At 40.4% G+C, this 21,204-nt stretch overlaps 1 pseudogene; it reads left to right on the forward strand.

The window, feature by feature from the left end:
* LOC122655890 overlaps positions 1-21,204 on the forward strand; it is a 93,006-nt pseudogene that overhangs the window by 38,340 nt on the left and 33,462 nt on the right.

The following is a 21,204-nucleotide window of genomic DNA, read 5'->3' on the forward strand; positions in this document are numbered from 1 at the left end:
AAAACTATACTGTCATGGGTGGTATTGATCCAGATCGGTTTGAATCAATCTAATCAAAAGCATCAACCAGTCCAAGGAGGAAATGCTTGCTATACACAGTGGTTTAGGTGATCAATGGTTTAAAATATATAGTATGAGTCTGGGCTGGACAAGCTGGTAATGAATGTCAAAACCATGGCTATGATGATATAATTGTGTACAATGTGTGATGGTTGGACTCATTCAGCTCTTGTAAACTCGGTTCACTAGTTCTTGAATTTATGTTGGTTCACTGTCTCATTGGTGGTTTTTCTTGATATTGGCTTTTCACCTTTGCACTGCTCAGATGGGGTTTCTGTGTGGGTTGAAGCATTGGTTTGTGCAGTCGAATTAATGTGTTTGGGACATATTAATGCTCAACTGTCTCATGATTCTGTATTATAGTTTAGGAAATGAAAAACTGTTCAAGATTTCTGTCAAGCTATTTTTGTATGGTCCAACAGTGTTGTGAGTATATCGATCATTCATTCTCAATGGTAACACTTAAGTTGTTATATTCAGGTTCAAGTTTCATGATGAACAGGTGACAAAAGTAGATGAGAAGAGAGCCTTGGAAGAGCAGTATGGTGGTGAAGAAAAGGTTATATTCTTACAACCTATATATGCTTACAAGTGCACTTTCTCCAAGGATCCTTATGCTGGCATTTCATTTTAACATGTGTTCATTCTTTTCACCTTTTCTCCAACCAATTGCCGTAGACAAATGCTGGCTTCAACAACACTCCGTTTGAATTGACAAAATTCTCCTACGCCTACATGCTTGTCTATATACGTGAAAGTGACAAGGAGAAAATATTTTGTAACGTGGATGAGAAGGATGTAGCTAAACACCTTAGTGTAAGATACTTGTGTGAATAATAGATTTTAATTCTTCACTTGACTACTTTCTCTTTTTGGGAAGGGTTTGTTGTGGTAGTTGTGGGAATTTGTCCGAGCACATCTAACCTTTTATTTCAGGTATCATTGAAGAAAGAACTTGAAGAAAAGGAGCACAAGAAAAAGGAAAAGGCAAAGGGTCACCTTTATACAACTATAAAGGTAAATATATGCAGCATGGCTTTTTCAATCAATGATTGTCTACCCAGAGTTAGAATTGGTGAACTGCTTGCTTTTGTTGCTAAAGTAGTTGTTTCGTACCTACAGGTTGCACGAAATGAGGATCTCATCAAGCATATTGGGAAGGATATTTGTTTTGATCTTGTGGATCATAGGAAAGTCTGGAGCTTCTGTATTCCAAACCAGGTTCTTTTTATCATTTTCAAGGTATACAATAAGTGTTTGCATTGCATCTCAGGAAGTTTAGCCTCTATGGACAATGCCTTATTTAGTTGAGTTGATATAATTTCGGGGGGCTTATTTTCTATTGCCACATAGAGTGGTTCATAGTTATCAAGGCGTCCAGGCGGTTTTTTGAGGGCTGGGCGGTAGGACGCCTTTCATTATGTCAATAAGGTGGGCGCCTTGGGACTCTGGGCATCGCCTTGGGCGCCTTGGGACGCCTAAGGTCCTTGGGCGTCGCCTATTAAACTTTTTTTTTTTACTTTATCAGTAATTTGATGCTTTTTCTAATGTGTTTTTTGGATGAGCATGTAGCTTCAATACATTGTAGATGCACTAAATCATTTCGTACTTTTGTATAAAAGGAATGATACCCTTTTTAGCATTTAGATTTGATTGTATACCACATTAGATATACTCCAGATACATTTAATCATATCATGGATAAAGGAGGGATCGAAGATTTCATAAAAAAAGAGGGATCGATTTGAAGATGAATAGAAAGAAGGGATGGGGAAAAGAAAAAGATAAAGAGAAAGAAGGGTTCTCTCGTTGCTGCTGCCGACGACGCTGCAGATGCCGAAGCAGATGCCGCTTCCGCTGGTGCTGTTCGCTGTGAACAAGTTCTTCTGGTATGTTTCGACTTTCTTTCTCCTATTCTTCTTTTTCTTCTTCTTTTGGCTGCTTTTCTCCTTCTGGTTCTTCCGTCGTTGTCCTCCTTTTTCTGTTTTCTTTTCCTGGTTTCTTTTGTTCCTCTACTTCTTCCATCCTCCTCCTATTTCTGTTTTCTTTTTGGTTTCTTTTCTTTTTCTTTTGAAAAGAAAACCCTGTTTCTACTTGAACGGTCTGAAACCCGTGCATTTTTGTTCCTTTCTTCTTCTATGGCTGGCTTCTGCTAGGCTGGTGGCTTTGGCAGCTGCATTTTTTCCTTTTATTCTTCTAGCTTCTTCCTCCTCCTTTTTTCCTTTTCCGACCGTCTTCTACTTTTTTTTTTTATTCTTCTTATTCTCCTATACCTTCTTCTATGGCTGGCTTCTGCTAGTGGTGGCTGGTGGCTTTGGCTGCTGCTGTAATTTCTGTGATTCAATGTAAATTTTGCATTTCTTAGTATAATTTATGAAATGCATCTGTTTACTGTTATTATAAGTTATGCAATCTGTGATTATGTAACTATTTATTCTGTGATTGTGTGAGTCTGTAATTCTGTCATTATGTGAGTAAGTAATTATGTGATTCATTGATTTTGTAATTATGTGATTTATGTGATTCACTGATTTTGTAATTATGTGATTATGCTATTGCAATGCAATTCCTTGATTATGTACTTCAATTCTTTCATATTTATTTAGTATATAAGTAGAATTATATAAAAATTAATATGCTATTTGTGCCTAATAAAATGGTTATATAAGAAAAAGAACACTAGAACGCCTTGTTCGTCAAGGCGATGCCTTGCCGCCGCCCCATCGCCAAGGCGCTTAGGAAGGCCCTCAAACGCCATGGTCGCCTTGCCGCCTTGATAACTATGGAGTGGTTCATGACATGCTCAGTCGGCATATTATTTGAGAGAATTAATGGAAAGAGGCAAAGTGCCAATGTATTTTCAGTAGTTTTTCTTTCCTCACGGGGAAGGGGGATTTGGATGAACAAATATGTTATCTTGCATTAAAAATAGCTTATTTTCTTTATCCTGCCTTCATTGATGGGAGTTTTACATTTTTGGTGGCTCTTCCAATCTTAGTGTTGTAGTAGTGTCCATCTATTCAGAAATTGTGGTTTATGTAGGAATTCGCTTTGGTGGGGAGTTTGTTCTTATAAAACATAGTTGTCACGTTGTCTAGGCGATCATAGGTGTTGGATGAGGGGAAAAATCATGGTGACACCATCAAGGCAACAAGGCATCGTCCTCAGCAAAGGGTGCTTGTATGCCTAGACGTCTTGATAACTATGTTTTAGAAATCCATTCTTTCATGCTGTATAAGCCATTTAAAGTATTTGTTATCAGCTTTTATGATTTTATGCCAATGATCAGTGGTTTTGTTTATGGTGTTGGGTTTGTGTTTATTTCCTACTTTAGATTGGTCCGACCCCAAAAATTAGTTTTTCTAGCCTTCTAGGTACTTGGCCTAACGTGTTTCTTATGCGGATTCAGAAGGTAAAAAGATGGTGAGGGGAAAGACGATGTTGAGATTTGATATGATGAAGCGGCAATCTAGCTTTCTGGTCCTTTTTGTAATTTTGTACCCCCTACCCTGTGTGTCCTACTACACCTACTCTATTACCCTCCATGCTAAGGGATCAACATCGATGGCTCAGTGTGGGGAAAAGGTTTGATCCCATATATTTATATCTGTATCACTATCGGATTGAAAATATATACTTTCATCCAAATGCTAATATGCCGGTCGAAGGCTAAAATATGACCAAGGTTCGAAATCTCGGTTTTGAACCTGGTTGCGGCCAGCCTTGAAACCGTGATATAGTTGGTTTCAACCGAAACTCGGTCGAAACTTTGTATTTTTCCAGGCCAACTTGAATCCTTGATTTTGAGGCGCATAATTTTTTTTTTTTTGCTCTAATTATTTGCTATGCTGCCTATTTTTGGCATATTAAACCTAATCCTTTAATTAATTTCCCCAAAAAACAACCCAAAATGGTACTTATGGTGTTGATCCAAATTTGCTAGTGTACGTTGAATGATCCTGTACACTAGACTTATTAGAATGGAAAAACAAGCATACATGATAGATGATACAAAACTCACCACTCAATTCCACAAGGCGTTTCTTGGCGGGTCCAACCCACGAGCTGTGTACCACTGAAGATGTCATAGCCGGTCCTCAGAATGCACCACATATGTATCCCATGACATGTTTTGGACCAAATTGTTCTGATAGTCCATTATTGCTAACCTATAAGCCCTATCATCAACATGTCTGAGGTATCCCAACCTTGGGAATGGCTCACCGAGAGTGAAATAAGGTGGAGCCGGCATACATGGTTGTGTCGGATACACGAAGATGCTGTCGACAAAAGATGATCCAGCACCTGACCTAATCCATATCCAATTGGTCACCACCATATCCAAATGAACCGGTGCTCACGAAGGATGGTCCACCAACATAGCTGTCATATAGTTCATACCCAACATGTGATGCTAATCCGACGGTCTTGAAGCTACTATCATCGTGATGTGCTGGATTGGGGCTCTTTGTATAAACGATGGTGCACGCCAATGCCCAGATCCTCTACTCTTCCCTTTACACTTCTTCAAACTTATGACTTCCATTGTGCCAGACAAGCTCGATATATCCATTCCCGTCCCAATTGCATCCTCAGGTACGAACTTCTTGCGTGGACCTAGAGTGTGTTGATCCAATGGCATTGTTGTCATTGTTGGCAACTTGGTGGACAACAGTGGTGTAAGGAATGTGCTGAGCTTGTCTGCAAGTTGGGAATAAGGAACACCGTGTGAGCCTCAAAGTTAATAAATAAAGCAAGTCCCCATGGCTTGTGAGCTTCCAATGAGAAGACAGAAAGCATGACCTAGAAAATGAAAGGGGCAAAAAAATCCCACGGCATGTGAGCTTCCATTGAGTAGATAGAAAGCATGACCTAGAAAATGAAAGGGGCAGTAAAATCCCAAGGCATGCGTGAGCATTCAACATTTTATTATATAAGCATTGCCAATAAAATAGAAGGGAAAGAAAAAATAAAGCTGTAGAAAGCAAAAACATTGGGTGCCTGATTCTTCTTGGAAGCTAGGTGATTCACAGGGACAATGCCCATAGCTCTCCACGGGGTTTCCAACTCTTCACAATCCTGCTTAGGATGAAATGACTCCTTGAGGTATGTGTTGGTAGCACACAGTAGCATTGTAGTTTCATTCATGCTTATTTTTCATGTTTGCATAGCATATTTCTCCATTGCATGAGTGTGAGTGTAGGCCACTTTGTTTAGTTGTTTGAACATGCTCATAATCTCATAAATATTGTATTTGAGGTGTAACAACTTTGCTCTCTGAGATCTGGAGGTTTTGTGTACAGTTCATGGAAAGCATGTACAGGGTTGAAGAGGTAATGACTTGAAAGATGGATTTTTAATATAGAGAGGTTTTTGGTGGTTTGAGCTCTTGGTGGTTCTTATTTCAGTGTATTGGATATGTTCCAAGCAAGTTCAAGGTCAAACTCGAGCTGTATTGCCTCTTCAAGTTTTAAGTTCAAGAATTCTGAAAATTCAAGTTAAAACAATGTTTTTCTTGGTTTGGAGGTTGGTTTGATGATTGGTGGGACCCACAAGTATTCTGACTGGGTACACATGTTCAAATTCATGTTTGTGATGTATTCCAAGGGTTACTTGAGCCAAACAGTGGTTATTTGTAAAAGTGAAATGTTAAGTTGCAAGTTTTCAAGTAAAGCTGAAATTCAGCAACAGTGACTGCGAAGTCTTTTTGAGAGCCTCTTGAAAAGTGTGCATATGAGAGAGAAAAAGCAAGTGGCTTGTGCCAATATGTTTACAAAGTTTTTCTCGACAAGGGTGAATAAACCACACAGTCATTTGAGCTACAGGTTGATGTGTGTGAAGGTCAGAAGAGTGCTTCAGGATCATTGTCAGTGGAATGAGACAACAAGCTTGAGTTACTTTTGAAGAGAGAGAAAGAGAAGAGAGAAAGAGGAGAGAGTGTGGACAGTACCTGGGGGTGCCATATGTCAGGGTTGTGAGGTGGCATGGCCACCTAGGCTAGCCCATTAGGCCAGCAAGGCTGAATGACAACCATGACACCAACCATGGCAGCCATGCTGCCCAGCCAGCCCAATAGGCACCAGCCTAGCACCAACAGGCAGACACCAGGCCAACAGCCTAGCCCAATGACTCTTGGGCATTTTGTCAAACAGAAGGTGGGCTTCTCCATACTTTGAAAAAAATTGTTTTTTTCAAAACTATGCTCTTTGAAATGCATTATCTGCAGAATTTTAGTGAATTTTTCAGAGCATCACATGAGAATTTTAATCGTACAGATGTGAAACCCACATGGCAAGGAGTGGGAGATAAAAATTTCCTCTTTTTCTGACACGTGTACAGATCACGGATGAGTCATCGTTTTTTCAAAAACACAAGCAATTGTGCAGCGGAGATTGATCTTTAAATCTGAATTAGAATCTCTTGTTCTGATTAGTTGATCTAAATCATAATCAATGGCTTAGATAAAGGATTCCAAATGAACACCTCACAATTAAGCACATGCGTAATTGGTACACTTAAGTGATGTCTTCTCATTAGTGGATCGAGAATCTAATCTGATGGCTCTGTTTTAATCTCATATCAAAGATGGGGATCCAACGACTTATGTGTGCTTCGCTCCCTTCTAAAGCCGTAGATGGTATTTCGAATTTCTTTTTAATCTGGGTCGTACGTATGATCTGATCTAATGACCCAGATTAACTTAAACTTTGTATCGAACTTTGGGCTATTCGAATTTCGGGATTCGTGAAGAGATGCTACCCCCCATTTTTTTACGTCCTCTACGCAGTGGTGAAGTCTGATTTAGGGTTTAATGCCTCTGTGATTTGCTTTTCAAATTTTCTCAGAGAAGAAGGCTTTTTGAGTAGATCGATGCGTTGGGATCCATGTCAGAGGCTTCCAGGACATGCCATACATTGCTATTGATTTCCAGAAGGTGTGCATCGACGATGGTTGTAGTTCTACTTCGTTCTTAAGGTAGTGTTTCATTCAAGTTCCCGTTTTTATCCTTGAGTGTTGTTGGGGAGAGAGATTCATGTAATTTTGAGTGTTAGGAATTTGGGTTGATCATATAAACTCATTTTTAGTGTTTAAAGCTTACTGTGCCGATACAGTTAGGTGTGTGGGAGTATTTCTTGTGGTTCCTGTGTCATATGGAACTGTGTTGAACCTGTGTAATAAAGTTTTTAATAGAAGTGTGCTGAGCAAAGCACGAAACCCGTGAAGGGGTATTGCATCGTGGATGTAGGCCATTATGCCGAATCACATATATGTTTGTGTTGTGGTTTGATATTTTATATTTTAAGTGCTTGCTTGCAGAGTGGGTGGTTCACTGGTAGGCCAAACTACTTTGTAGTGATTGGTGGGTGACCATACGACTGTGTGTTGGTTGTTATAATCTGAATTTGCGAAAATTTTTTATAAGCACAGATTTACCTCCCCTCTCTGTGCCGAGTGCCATTCATCAGAGTGTTCCTCTCCTGGTACTTGCACTGTGATCCTCATAGTGCGTGGCAGGATCAAAATGAGTTTCCCTGTGAGTCTTTTTGGATCTAGCTCTGGCTTTGGATCCTGAATCATCTGGTCCTCCTCGTGTAAGACTGCCTTTCTATCACCATCATCACCACCACCACCATCACAACCATCATGGTCCCGAGTCGGGAAGGTGTGAGCAGCGTTCGAGGAACGCGACACTACTTTTCCTCATCATCTCACCCACAACTATCTCAGTAGATGAACACAAGTCTTTCCCAGGACAAACACTTGCAAGCAAGCTATAGAAATTACATTAATCAAGTCTGAATTCTAGTGTAACTGATGGGGCCTATTTATAGCTTGGCCTAAGCTTTACAAAATAAAAGGTAGGAAATAGCAATGAATTGAAATTAGAAACTACCAAGGCTTTATAGAATCCAACCTTATAAGCAAGGAAACAAAAATAGAAACTTGCTATAAAATCTAGTTGTCATACATCAAAATAAAAGCTCCTAAAAATAAAATTAGTAACAAACTAAAATTAGAAGTTACCTAAATGAAATAAAAAATACTTTCTAAAACTGAAAATAGAAACTAAATTTTGGTAGCATTGGGATAAAAGCTTTTTCCACTTGATGGGCGCACAAGATCTTCTAAAAAGAATCCCCACACAAGGAAAATATAAGCTGTGACACTGTTCACGTGAACAATGTTTTGGTATTTTTTCTTCATATTTTGATCTATGTCAATACTCCTAGACTCTAACACCCATCTGCGAAGCAATCCTGCTGTTGGGCTTACCTCCAGCCTTGTCTAACACAGGCTCACCTCGATCCTTGACCCACTCAAAAAGGGGAAATCTCCTCATCCTCTTCTAGCTGGAAGATTTTGGTCAACTCGATTGGGCTTGTTGTCGTTTTCCATTCCAAGGCTTATGTGCTCCTCTCTCAATCTCATATTATAATGCACATAAACCAAGCCCTCAAGCTACACCCAATTGGTTCGGCCTCTAGGAGTGTACGAGGTTGAACGTACCCCAGTTGAGCTCGCACCCAGTGGCAGAACATGTCTGGCAAAGCACTTTAATTGCTATCTTGGTTAGGTTGGGCGATTTTCTTCCATATTGCAACCACCATTTGATGCAGATCCAAGCATCCGCAAGAAGAAGAAGCAGCTCTAAGATTAGTGCCTAGTGTTTGGAGCCTTTGTTTATTTCCATAGTTTTTTTTTTTCAGTTTAATTGTAAACTTTAATTGAACCGGTTCTTGCCATGGTTCAATTTAAGTGAATTAATCCTTCTGGTTGTTAGGTTTTTATTTCCTATTGGTAGATTGTGAATCTTTTAAGTTTTAGCTTTTAATTAAAGTATTCCACTCCTTCCACGTATGTGTGAGAGTGATTTATATTTGTAATAGGAGTTGGGCCTTAGGCCATATTATAAATTAATAAAATCGTGGGAGGCTCCCCCACAATTCAGCTTTCAGAAATTAAACTTTGTTTTGCTTGCTGTCTTTGCTGCTGCTGCCTTGCTCCTTTGAGAGTGTTGCCTTGTGAGTAATATCAAGGTGAAGCGATTGGTGGACCTCCAATCGACTCCTTAGGTCTTGTAGACCGGGAGGATCTCCTTCTCATCTCCTTGCATCTTGTAGATCGGGAGACCCTATCTTCTTCGAGCTGCTGCTGTTGAAGATCTATTATTCAAGTAAGTAATTTACTGTTTCAGTATTAATCCTTCTTCTCCTCATCCTCTAACCTAACGCAATTGATCCTCAATACCATCCCCTCCATGAATCCCCGTCGATCCATTAAACCCTTAGCTTATATATATTCTGCCCAGCCTTAGTCCATCATTAAAATTCATTCAAATTTCAACCATAACATCCCCGCATCCTCCCCTACACTCGATCCTAGCTTCTGCCCTAAACCCATCATTAAAACCCTAGTTTCCCTCATCTTTCCTTAAATCCCCAAAACCCTAATATACAGATCCATCACTTCCAGCCATTAGTTTACCATCAAACCTTGGCCGAATATTCTCCTTAACCCCTAGAAACTCGATCCAAAGCCCTAGCCCTAACTTTGCCCCTAAACCCTAAATTTCATCACTCCCTTCTTTCCCAAAACCCGAAACCCTAACCCTAATTTTCTGTTTTGTTAAATTTTCACCCAAACATCATTCAAACCTTCACTGTTAGCTTCCCCTAAACCTGCCTAGCACTACCATTTAAGTCTTACCCTCATTACCCCAACCTAACCCTAGAATTTAACCTAAAGCCCTAATTCTGCCCAATTGGCCAGCAGTTTTGGAAGTTCCTGGTTACTTGGCTCCTACTAGACCCCTCCCAGTCAAACCAATCCTCTGAAACAAACATGGACCTAAGTCCAGACTTCTTCGTCTTGAAGCTCTTTAGATTACACCAGTTTGTGGCAAAACGTGTTGACCCTGGCCTCACCAAGTCACCATGACACTTGCTCAGAAAATGCAAGGCAAATCCATGAGTGTAGACAAAGGTGGTTACTTGTTTTGGTCTCTTCACCACCTCTTTCGCAATCTTCAGATTCCCCATGTCCTTCAACATGAGATCGATGCAGTGGGCTTCAGATGGACTCTAGAAGCGTCTGTACTTGGGATTGTTCATCAATTTTTCCCTTTGCCTTCTTCACCACTTCTTTCAACAACTTGTAAATATAATTTCATCCTCTTTTTTCCTGGATGAATCAACTTACTTTGGGGAACACAATCCTCTCATCACAATATACCATGAAGTTGATGATGGGCTATCTAGTGGGTCGAGTCCAACCATCACACATCATAGCCACTCCATAGTGTTCCAACATCGGCTTCATCTCCTCAATATACTCCACCAACTCTGTCTTATGGTGGGGCAAGTAAACATTGCGCATCTCATAGCTCTATTACTCCTAGACCAACCCTACCTATCTTATCTAACATGTTTTTATAATATGGCCCTATAGTGGCATTGGCTGGAATGCTATTGTAGAAAGCCCACTTTGTGAAAGCAACCCCCATTTTCTCCTTTAAACTAGTCCACATCTATTTGAGCTTCAGGGCAGGATTTGGCTGAAGGATCTCAACAAGTGAGTCACGGACTAGAGGTTGGGTTGTGTCCCTCACATTCTGGCGGCTCCTGAATGGAATCTCTGCCTCTCTCTGTCTCAAAGTCCCCCTTCTTTGTAGCTGTGGCTCTTGCTCTAGCTCTTCTCTATCCTATTTAGATGAATCTGCTCTCCTGGCCATTTGTATCACTCTCTCCTGGTCCATCCTAAAGGTTTCTTTACTCTCTAACCTTGCCATCCTAAGTTGTGCAACCTCAGCCACTGTTTGTACATCATCCTAATTTATCTTATCACTATCATGTTCCCCCTCCCCCAACTCTGGCATCCTCTCTACACACATCATCAAACTCTTCCTTGGCTGCTCTCCTCCTTCCTAGCTTCTACCCAGCACCTCAGATGTGTTTCCCTAGCCTTCTTTATCTCACTGGGCACAGTAGGACAGCCCTTGAAGATGCCACTTTAGTCTAGTGGTATCTTCCCCAATTTTCTTCTTACAGTAATTGCACTCAGATTTTTTCTTGTCAGCTGAAGGGGTCTCCTATTGATGTAGTCCTCGATTGGAAGATAATCCAACTAGGAGCCAGTACCTAGGATCTGCTATGAGCTGGTAAATGAGTAAATCGGGTAGGTCAAAATTCAGGTGTCGGTCATATTAGGGTTGGGGTTTTGTGGAACCTAGGGTTTGATGGTAGGGTTAGGGTAAGTTGATATAGGGGAGTCTATCAGTGAAGGTTACGTTAAGTTTTAATGAGTGGAAAGTGTGCTGGAATTAAATTGGAGCAATTTAGGGTTAGGTTTCCGGGTTTCTGGAAAGTGAATAATGATGGAATCTAGGGTTTGGATCGAGTATTCCTGGGTGTGTGGGTGAGGTTCAGTCCAAGTATCGTCAGGAACTCACGGTTGGTTTTGTTTGTGCAGGTTTAAGGGTTTATTGGGTTTGAGTTGAGATGGAGGAATTAGAATTTTAATGGTGGGGATGGGCAGCAGTGTGGATCGAGTATTCCTTATGGGAAGAGGGTGTTATGGATGAAGTTTGGTGAATTTTTAATGGCTGGTTTTGTCTGGACAAAATAGTGGGTGATGGGAAATTGAAAATAAAAGGGGAAAACTAGGGTTGGGGTTGTAGAGTTAGTATGAGAAGAAGTGGGGGTGGGGGGGATGGGGAATACTTCCAACTCACCTGTAGTTGCAGAAAGTTACTGGAGGCGGCTTCTTGTTGTTGGGGAAACTTAAATAAAAATTTAGTCTCGTCTCCAACTTGAAAGTAGAACTTGAAGAACCAGAAGCAGAATTAGAAGAAGACTGAACAGTACTTTGAAGAAGACGGGTGAAGGGAAAGGTTATCTCAAGACAACATTGTTGCTGAAAGTGATATCTTTTTATTCATCAAATCATGGGGGCTCTTACATATATATAGCCTCATGGCTGAATAGAAAAACAGACTTAGACTAGGACTCAAAATAGAACTAGGACTCAAAATAAAACTAGGACTCCTAATTAGGATTCAAAGTTAAACTAGGAATCCAATTAGGATTACAATTTCAATTAAAAGACTAAGTAATTAATCAAATGAAGGAATAAACAAGCCCTAACCTAATCCCACGATTTATGCTGGTGTAGGGGAAAACTCTACACCTACACTACTGCTTGTGTAGGGGAAGAATCCCTACACCTGCGTCTGGTTTTAGACAGCCAAGTTACTTCAGTCTTGGACCAACCTCTTGGACCAGATCTACATGGTTCTGCATCAACTCCCTCGATGTTAGAAAAAACTCGTCCACGAGTTTTAAAATGTTGAATTATCAACATCGAATGATTTGCATCATTAAAGAAGCCATAATCATCTTGCACAAAATCTACAAACTGAAGCTCTGTCAAAGTAACCGTCAGGAAGCAAAAAATCAATCGGCTCGTGGAAGAGATCCATCGTCATGATCTCCTGATGATCTTCGACAAACGTTGTCTCTTGAAAAGGAATCTGTTTTGGGAACTGTACACCTTCAATCGGATCATCCTCAACTCGATTGGCAACGATTGGTGCAATCACCTTGTCCTTGCTCAATGTTGGTTCATTATCCTGCTTGTTTTCTTCCTTAGGCAACCCATGAATACGATATTTACGTGACGTGTAGGGAGACATAATATTGCTTAAAATCTCTTCACAGTCAATCCTTCCTCTGTGGTCTTCTAACCATCTCCTACCCACCTTGATGATGGGCTATGAAGATGGAAATGCTCGACACCAAAGACCATCATAGAAACTAGGAGGAAGATGAAAGGCAATGAGATACACGCCAACACCCCTGTCAAGGAACTCGTCAGTTTCAACACACTTATCCACTATCGCTTGGGATACGATGCTTTCCTCTATTTCATCATCGGTATATAGCATAGCTATGCTTCTGTTACGTAGTTGAACACGAGTACGAAAGAGGTAAGAAAGCATTTTGCCAAAGGTAGGATTATTTGGCTCTGATACCACTTGATGTAGTCCTAGATTGGAAGAACATCCAACTAGGAGCTAGTAACTAGGATCTGCTATAAGCTGGTAAATCGGGTAGGTCAAAATTGGGGTTTTGGTCAAATTAGGGGTTGGGTTTAATGGAACCTAGGGTTTGATGGTAGGGTTAGGCTAAATTGATGTAGGGGAGTCTATAAGTTGATGGTTTTAGCAATTACTTTTGAAAAATCCAAAAATTTTATAAAAAAATTCCTACACCATCACACTGTAGATCGGCCAACGGTGTCTAACATATATTAATTTGAACTCCATCCATCACATATTACTCCAATTTTATTTTAAAAGATTTGGTTTGAAAAATGCATTTTTTAAAATAGAAAATAAAAAAATAATTCAAGAACCTAAAAAATAATCCAACTCCATGAAGTCGTAGATCAGACAATTCTATCTAACATATAAAAACTTGCAACAAACCTGCCATATTTACTAGTATATTGTACAAAAAAAATTGGATTTGGGGAAAGAATACTATTACCTTCAAGTTTCAAGCAACAAATCCGTTGTTTAGCGAGGTTGATTGTGTAGGAGAGTGCAAGAAAGAGGTGTTAGATAAAGTATTTTGGCCAACGAGTACTAGTTTTGGGCAAAACTTCCTCCTTTATCAAACATACAAGTTTTCATTGGGGGAATAAAGCACATGATATATATGGTTCAACCAGGTTCAGGTCGAAACATGTCAAAACCATCCGAAACCCTGTCCTGTTTCATATCGGCCTATGGCTTCATTTGGTTGCAAGGGGAATTAAAGGGAAGGGAAGTAAAATTTTCATACTTAAAAAAGTAACTTTGGTGATCATTACCCCATGTGACTATGTCACTAACTCTATTAAATTCCACTTTTTTTTTTGGTGAATAAAAATTCTATTACCAAATTCCTAGGAGGGGGTGGGGAAAAGAAAGGGGGGGGGGATTATACAAAGGAGGAGAGGAAAGAAAGGGGGGAGAAACAAAAGCCTCAAGCCTACCTAAGAAGAGGTAGGAGGCTGCAAAGAAGAAATATCTAAACCTCAGGATACAACAATATGCTTGTTCCTAGGGTATAAAAAATGGGCCTATGAGGGATAAAGCTGAGCTTGGAGGATACATCAAAAGAGATGGCTTTCCAAATCAAATCGAAACCGAGAGTTAGAGGTCCATCTCCTATGATCCCTCTCCGTCCAGATGTGGTAAATAGTGGAGCCAAACACAAGCTTTCCAACAGTGTCACAGATAGTGCAGCCATGGAAAGTCATGTCCAACCAGAGCCATTCTCTATCAAAGGGCAAGGGTCTCCTGCAACAAGGCCAAATGGTCGAAAGGGCTTTTTCCCAGATTGTGGAGGTAAAGGGGTGGGCAAAGAAGAGGTGGGGCAACGTCCTCAGAACCATTCAAATAGAAGATGCATGAATGAGAGACAGGGAAGCTATGGCGAGGGATGAGGCCTTTGACCCAGACTAATTTGTGCCAAGGGACAAAGGGGCCATGGTTTTGAACAAAGTTCCAAGCCGATCTAAAGCTAAAAAGGCCGTTGGAGGATGGAAGCCAAATAACCTTATCCACATGAGCTGGGGTGGAGGGGGGGAGGGACGGCCAGATCTGGAGAGAATAGGGATATGGAGCGTTGGGGGGGGGGGACCAAGAGCCATGAGAAATGATGGAGGAGAGGGGGCAGATTTGGGAATGCCAGAGGAGTATATCGACCTGGTGCCAAAGATATTGTAAAGGACCCCTAGAAGGTACCAGGTATCAAGCCAAAGGGAGGTGGATGATCCCTCTACTATTGTAGAGGGGGTGGCTCTAAGGGCAAGGGGGCGAAGGAGTAGAATCTTATGCTAGACCCATAAAGAGTCAGAGGGGATGGGGAACAGTCCAAATGGAATCATTTTTGAGAAGATGCGAGTAAACCCAATTGAACTAGACGGAGTTATGTCTAGAGGAGATTTTCCAAATGAGCTTCAGGATACCCCCGGTATTGGAATCGCGGATGCGACGAATGTGCATGCCCCCTTCAGATGTGGGGTGACAGATGAACTTCCAGCTAATTGGATGGAGAAATTTGGAAGCTTCTTTCCCTTTCCAGAGGGAAGCACAGAAAAGGTTTTCCATAGCTTTGATGGTGGCTTTAGGGATACCATAGATGCCACACCAATAGATTAAGAAGATTGGATAACCGATCTAATGCACTCGGGCCTGCCAAGCATAGAAGAGGAGTTTGCCTTTCTAGAGCTGTAGTCGCTTGCGAATATTGTCAAGCATGGGAGTACAGTGGTGACTGGAAAGCCTGGCTGGGATGAGTGGAAGGCCCAAGCATTTGATAGGGAGGGCTCCAATGGAGAAGCCAATTAGACGCAGGAGGGCATCTTTGTCAGACTTGGGGATTCCAGAAAGAAAGATTTTGGATTTGAGGAGGTTGAAGCGGAGGATAGAGAGGTTCTCAAAGAGATGAAGGGAAGACATGGTGGTAGAGATAGAAGAGGGGGAGGCCTTAGAGAAGATCATCAGGTCATCAACAAAGGCCAGGTGGGTAAGGGTGTGGTGTTTGCATTTGGGGATAGGGGAGATTAGGTGAAGCCGTGAAGGTCAGTTTTGGTTTGCACTTTACTTTGCATCCAATTCCCTTCTGGTTAAAAAGTAAAACAAAAATAATATGTAAAATGTGTCATTACTAATTATGGTAAGAAATTTAAGTATTTTAGACAATCACATGGGATAAAGATTAGTAAAATTTCTTTTTTAGGTTTGAAATTTTTTACTTCCTTTCCCTTGCAATCAAACGTAGCCTATGGTTTCGTACCAAACACCTGCGAAAACTAAAATCTTGAACCATGAATGACAATGATTACACACTCTAGGAGATGAGATTTAATCTAATTGTGCTTGTTTTCTAGGTTTTCTGTTGTAATTTTTTTTTCCAAATGAAATTCAGAACAGCCTTTTCTGATCTTGGATTATGAACATTATTTCAACTTCATGAAAGAGGCAAGTCCCTACAACTTATCTTCTTGGTTCAAGTTTTATTTACTAGATAGGAGCAATGTTTGGATGCTTACACTGACAAAGTAGGGCGTGACACCAAATTGCCAGTTTGGGTGTTTCTGTTTTTTTTTTCCCCTTGGAAAACACCTAATCTTTTTTACGTGTATTTATGCTTGAATAAGTGTCCCCTTAAAGTCTCATTGCAGAATTCTTGGTATTCCCCTTATTTCCTCACATTTCCCAAAATTTTGGCCAGTTTAACCCAGATTCTGACGATTTTCATGGGATATTTTGATTTCAAGATGGGTCAAAATGGCCTATTCTATCGAAATTTCAAACCTCGCTGTCCTTTAACCATTTTTCATGTATTATTGATGAGCATTTCTTATTCCATCCTCTTAAAGCTTGTCCTGTGGGCTAGATTCTTGCTTGGTAGGCCTTGCTTCCTTCTTCCTTGCTCCTATTTTCCTCCCTCAATGATTCTCTCCCTCTCCCTTTTCTGTTTTTAGGTTTCTCTGTCATTGCTGTGTCAAAGGAATGTACATGGGGATATACAATCACATGACAACTATAAAAAGGGCGTACCCAGTGCACAAGGCTCCCGCCACTGCGGGGTCTGGAGGTTCATAATGTACGCAGCCTCACCACTGCTTTCCTGGAGGCTGTTTCCAGAATTACATGGCAACGATGGTTTCCAAATTTATCTGTGGCCCAATCCCTCCAAATTCTGTGATGGTTGAAGTCTTTAAATTTTGAAAATATTTACATCAACATGGTTCAGTTGAGCTTCTTTATCATCAGATCCAGAATTTGAACATTGTCTGCAAACACTCAACTCACCTTACATTCCAAAAACGGGTGATGCAGTAGCACTTGGTTGGTTGGGCAAATATGACCAACTTTGGAAACCCAAACCCGGATGGAACCGGTCCAACATGGGTTGCAAGTAGTCTTGTTATTTTTATGTCTTTTATTTGCTTGGGTAGGTAATAGTTTCGTTATTTTATTTTGTACTCTATTTAGTTTTGGAGTTTGTTTGTAAGTTAATTTCAGTCCTAGTGTCTAATTAGGAGTCTTGTTATTTTCTTGAGAAACTTACTTGGACACCCCCTGTACTATGGCCATTTTGCTTACGATTACCAACGTTTCAAACAATTACTTGACACCCCCCGAAACCTGACGGTGTTAGTCTGCTGTTAGTGTTTAAATGGAAATGTCCATTTTAACCTTATCACCTATTCAATAGAAAATAGTAAAATGAAAATGACCAAATTGCCCTTCTTCTTCTTCCTCATGCAAACATCCCAGGAAAGCTGAGATTGGGGAAACCTCATAGTATAACACTCACGAGCCTCCTCTGTGAAGCCAGCGAGGACCTGCAGAGATGAAAACAGCTCCTCTCTCCCCCTTTCTCTATTTGTAGGTGACAAAAGATAGTTCGTCATCTGAGAGATTTCTGATTCTTTTCCTTTTGGCAACAATCTTGTAAAAGCCCAAGTGCTGCTTCACTCCAAATCTCATCTGATCTCTGATCCCAGATGATGTTTCACTCTCTTCTTTTTCTTCAAATGCAGACTCAAATGAATTACTATTAATTCAAAAGTAAAATAAGGACAAAACAGAATTTTAGTTAAGGAGGATGATATAAATGGAAAGTGGAGGATTAATAAGTTAAAGCAATAAACTGAGGGAAGAAGACCAGAGTCTTCAACCTCACGACTCTATCATGAACAATGGCGGAAATCAGAATCGTTTAGAAGGATGGAACCCCTCATACGAACCCAATTGACAGGGGATTTTAGAACTCCATGCCCTAATCTAGCGCCTCTGAAGTCCAAGTATTAACTCACCTAAATTGCCAGTCCAAAGTATGATCCCTACATCTGAATCTGTACCTGGCGGTAACAATGGAGGTGCAAATCTGACGCGCAATGGAGTTCAGGTAGGGAAAATAGGGGAACACAGCCAGCCTCTGTATCATAAGATTGAGCTGAAGTTCTGCATCTGGTTTTGGTTTTTAGTTTTGGAGAGAGCGAGAAAGAAATCGGGGGAACAGAGGGGAAAATAGGGGAACAGGGAGAGAGGAGAGAGAAGTCGTGAAATCAGAATGGTTTTTGTCTTCAGAAACTCAGAGAAGCAGTCCGATTGGAGAAGTTTGCTCCTTTGAGGCAAGGATTTGATGGATTCCAAGCGTCGCTGGAGTTCTTTTCTTAGCCGACGGATCTTGTAATCGCAATCAACTTCAGGCTTCGTCGGGACTTGAAGTTACAGTCGATCCCCAAGAACCTTAGAACCAGCCTTTGTATCAATTTTTAGGGTTATTTCAATTTTGTTTTCCATTCCACGAGCATTGAACAATCGTGTTGCAGATGCGATGCAGTAGGGGTAGGGGCGATGGGGTTGCAGGAGGAAGAAGAAGAAGGGGTAAATCTGTCATATGTCATTTCACTACACCTCAAGGGTAGTTTAGGTATTTATTAAATATTTAACCCATGGTAACAGTGACTGACTAACGGACAGGGTTACCAGAAAGAAATGGTAAACTGCAGGGGGTGTTCAAGTAATTATTTCAAACGTTGGGGAGACTAAGTAATTAGGCCATACTACAGGGGGTGTCCAAGAAATTTTCTCTATTTTCTTTTATATGTTTGCATGTACCCAACGTTGGAAGACAATGGAATAGACGAGATTTGGGTTTTTGCTTTGAGGGAGTGTGATATTGAGCTTCCTCCTTCCCACCTGAAACTCTGAGACTCAATCTCAGGTTTCTCATCTTCTCTGACCGACCCTCCATCAATTTGGATGCTGTAGCACTTGGTTGGTTAGAGAAATATGACCAACTTTGGAAACCCAAACCTAGATGGAACTAGTCCAACCCGGGTTTTTTGTACAACAGGGGTTGGAACTAGTCTGGATATTTTTTTGTCATGGAGGTAATAGGCTAGTTATTATATTTTGAACTCTATTTAGTTTTGGAGTTGGTTTGCAAGTTAATTTTAGTCCTAGACTCCTAGCCTCTAATTCGGAATCTTGTTAATTTTCCTTTATATGTTTGCATGTACCCAACATTGGAAGACAGAATGGAATAAACAAGATTTGGGTTTTGCCCTAAGTGACCCTCCTCCTTTCCTCCCTGAAACTCTTAGACTCAAAAATCAGATTTCTCTTCTTCGCTGACCGGCCCTCGATCAATTTTGTTTCAGAGCTTAAAGTTCCACATCTCCCTCCCTATCAATCACTTTGTTTTCCTTTATCTGTTTTTCCTCCTGTCTTTCCAATCAATCTCTTTGTTTTCCTTTTTCTGTTTTTACTACTCCTTTTTTCGCTATTGTTTTGATTAAACGACATCAGAAACAACCCAACCCCATCCCCAGCTGCAACATCACCACAACCTTCTCTATCTCTTCAAACCCGTCCCGAGTCCAACAACAACCTCCTTCCCCCCCCCCCTCTCTTTTCAAGTGGAAAAAGGACCTTGAACTCTCTTCTCGTGTCAATCCCCTTCCTCTAAACAACCTTTTTTCCCTTCCCCCTATAACTATTACCCCCACGCTACCCCTTTGACTCCCACATTACCACCCTTCTCTGTTTACTATCTTCTTCCCAAACCCCCTGCAATATCATTTCCCAACCTACTGCAACATCTGGAACTCAATTTCCTTTCCTTCATGGCATCGAGTCCAAGAGACAACCTCCTCTTTTTTTATTCCCATCCGAATAGTTCGAGAACTCGCTGGAGAGATCTTGCCGAGTTTCTCGGTTTTTTGAACACCCGAGATGAGATGGAATACGAGTTGTCAAAGTACAACAACTCGATCGAGAATCTCTAACCAAAGTCCTTTATATGAGTGCCAAATCTCGAGATCTTGCTGGAAAATCTTGGTATACAGACATGTATTTGTGCCAGGAACCAAGACAGACAAGACAAACACTTATTTATGCCTAATATCATTTAAGTAAATGTTTTCATTTACTTACGATATTATTCATAAATAAGTAAATACCCCCTATTTGAATCCAATAAAAATAGTTAAAAAATCAAATTCCAAAAGGAAAAAAAGTCAACCCCCCAGTTCAAGAACAAAAACTGGATTTTCGGCGATAGGTGCAATTTTCAACTTTCTATTGCTAGGGTTTTTCTCAAATCTAAAAATTGCATAAATCTTAATATGGTAAAACATTGCTAAAAACCAAAAGTGCGGTAAAATATTCATTTGTTTTGATGTCCCAAAAAAATATTTTCATTCAAAGCGATTTTGACAGCATTTGCGCACACCGAATTAAGTTTGACTAATACATAACTCATTCAATATAAATCAAATTTAAGCAATCTTGGACTTGTTGGAAAGCTTAATTCGGTGTGCGCGATTGCAGTCAAAATCGCTCTGAATGAAAATATTTTTTTGGACATCAAAACAAATGAATATTTTACCCCTCTTTTGGTTTTTAGCAATGTTTTATCATATTAAGATTTATGGAATTTGTAGATTTGAGAAAAACCCCAACATTAGAAAGTTGAAAATTGCACCTACCGTCGAAAATCCAGTTTTTGTTCTTGAACTGGGGGGTTGAATTTTTTTCTTTTTGGAATTTGATTTTTTAACTATTTTTACTGGATTCAAATAGGTGGTATTTGCTTATTTATGAATAATATCTCAAGTAAATGAAATACAAAAGCATTTACTTAAATGATATTAGGCATAAATAAGTGTGTTTGTCCTGGTTTGTAGCATAAGTAACTATTTGTCACTTTGTCCTGCTTTCCCACTTAGTGAAACTCATATTTGGACATTGTTTTCGGGAAATCTGATAGTGCCATTGTGTTTAAATGGCCTAAAATAGGCAAGTTTCAGCCCCAAATTAGGTCTAAAACCCACCAAGTTGAGCCTTCTAGTAGGAAAAAAAATAATGCACCAACTCGGTGAGATCTCGAATCGACTCGGTATTTCCAAGGACCGAGATCCTACCGAGTTCCGAGTTTTAGTACCTTGCATTCGATTCACGCAACAACATCCCACTGCCCTCTCAACTTCCTTTCCCTCTTCCACTGTAGCTTTGATCAACCTTTTTCTAGAGAACCCTGGTTCTTCGTTGATCTCTTGGATTCCCTCCATTGC

The sequence above is a fragment of the Telopea speciosissima genome, chromosome 1 (assembly GCF_018873765.1).
Source record: "Telopea speciosissima isolate NSW1024214 ecotype Mountain lineage chromosome 1, Tspe_v1, whole genome shotgun sequence".
Classification (NCBI taxonomy): Eukaryota; Viridiplantae; Streptophyta; class Magnoliopsida; order Proteales; family Proteaceae; genus Telopea; species Telopea speciosissima.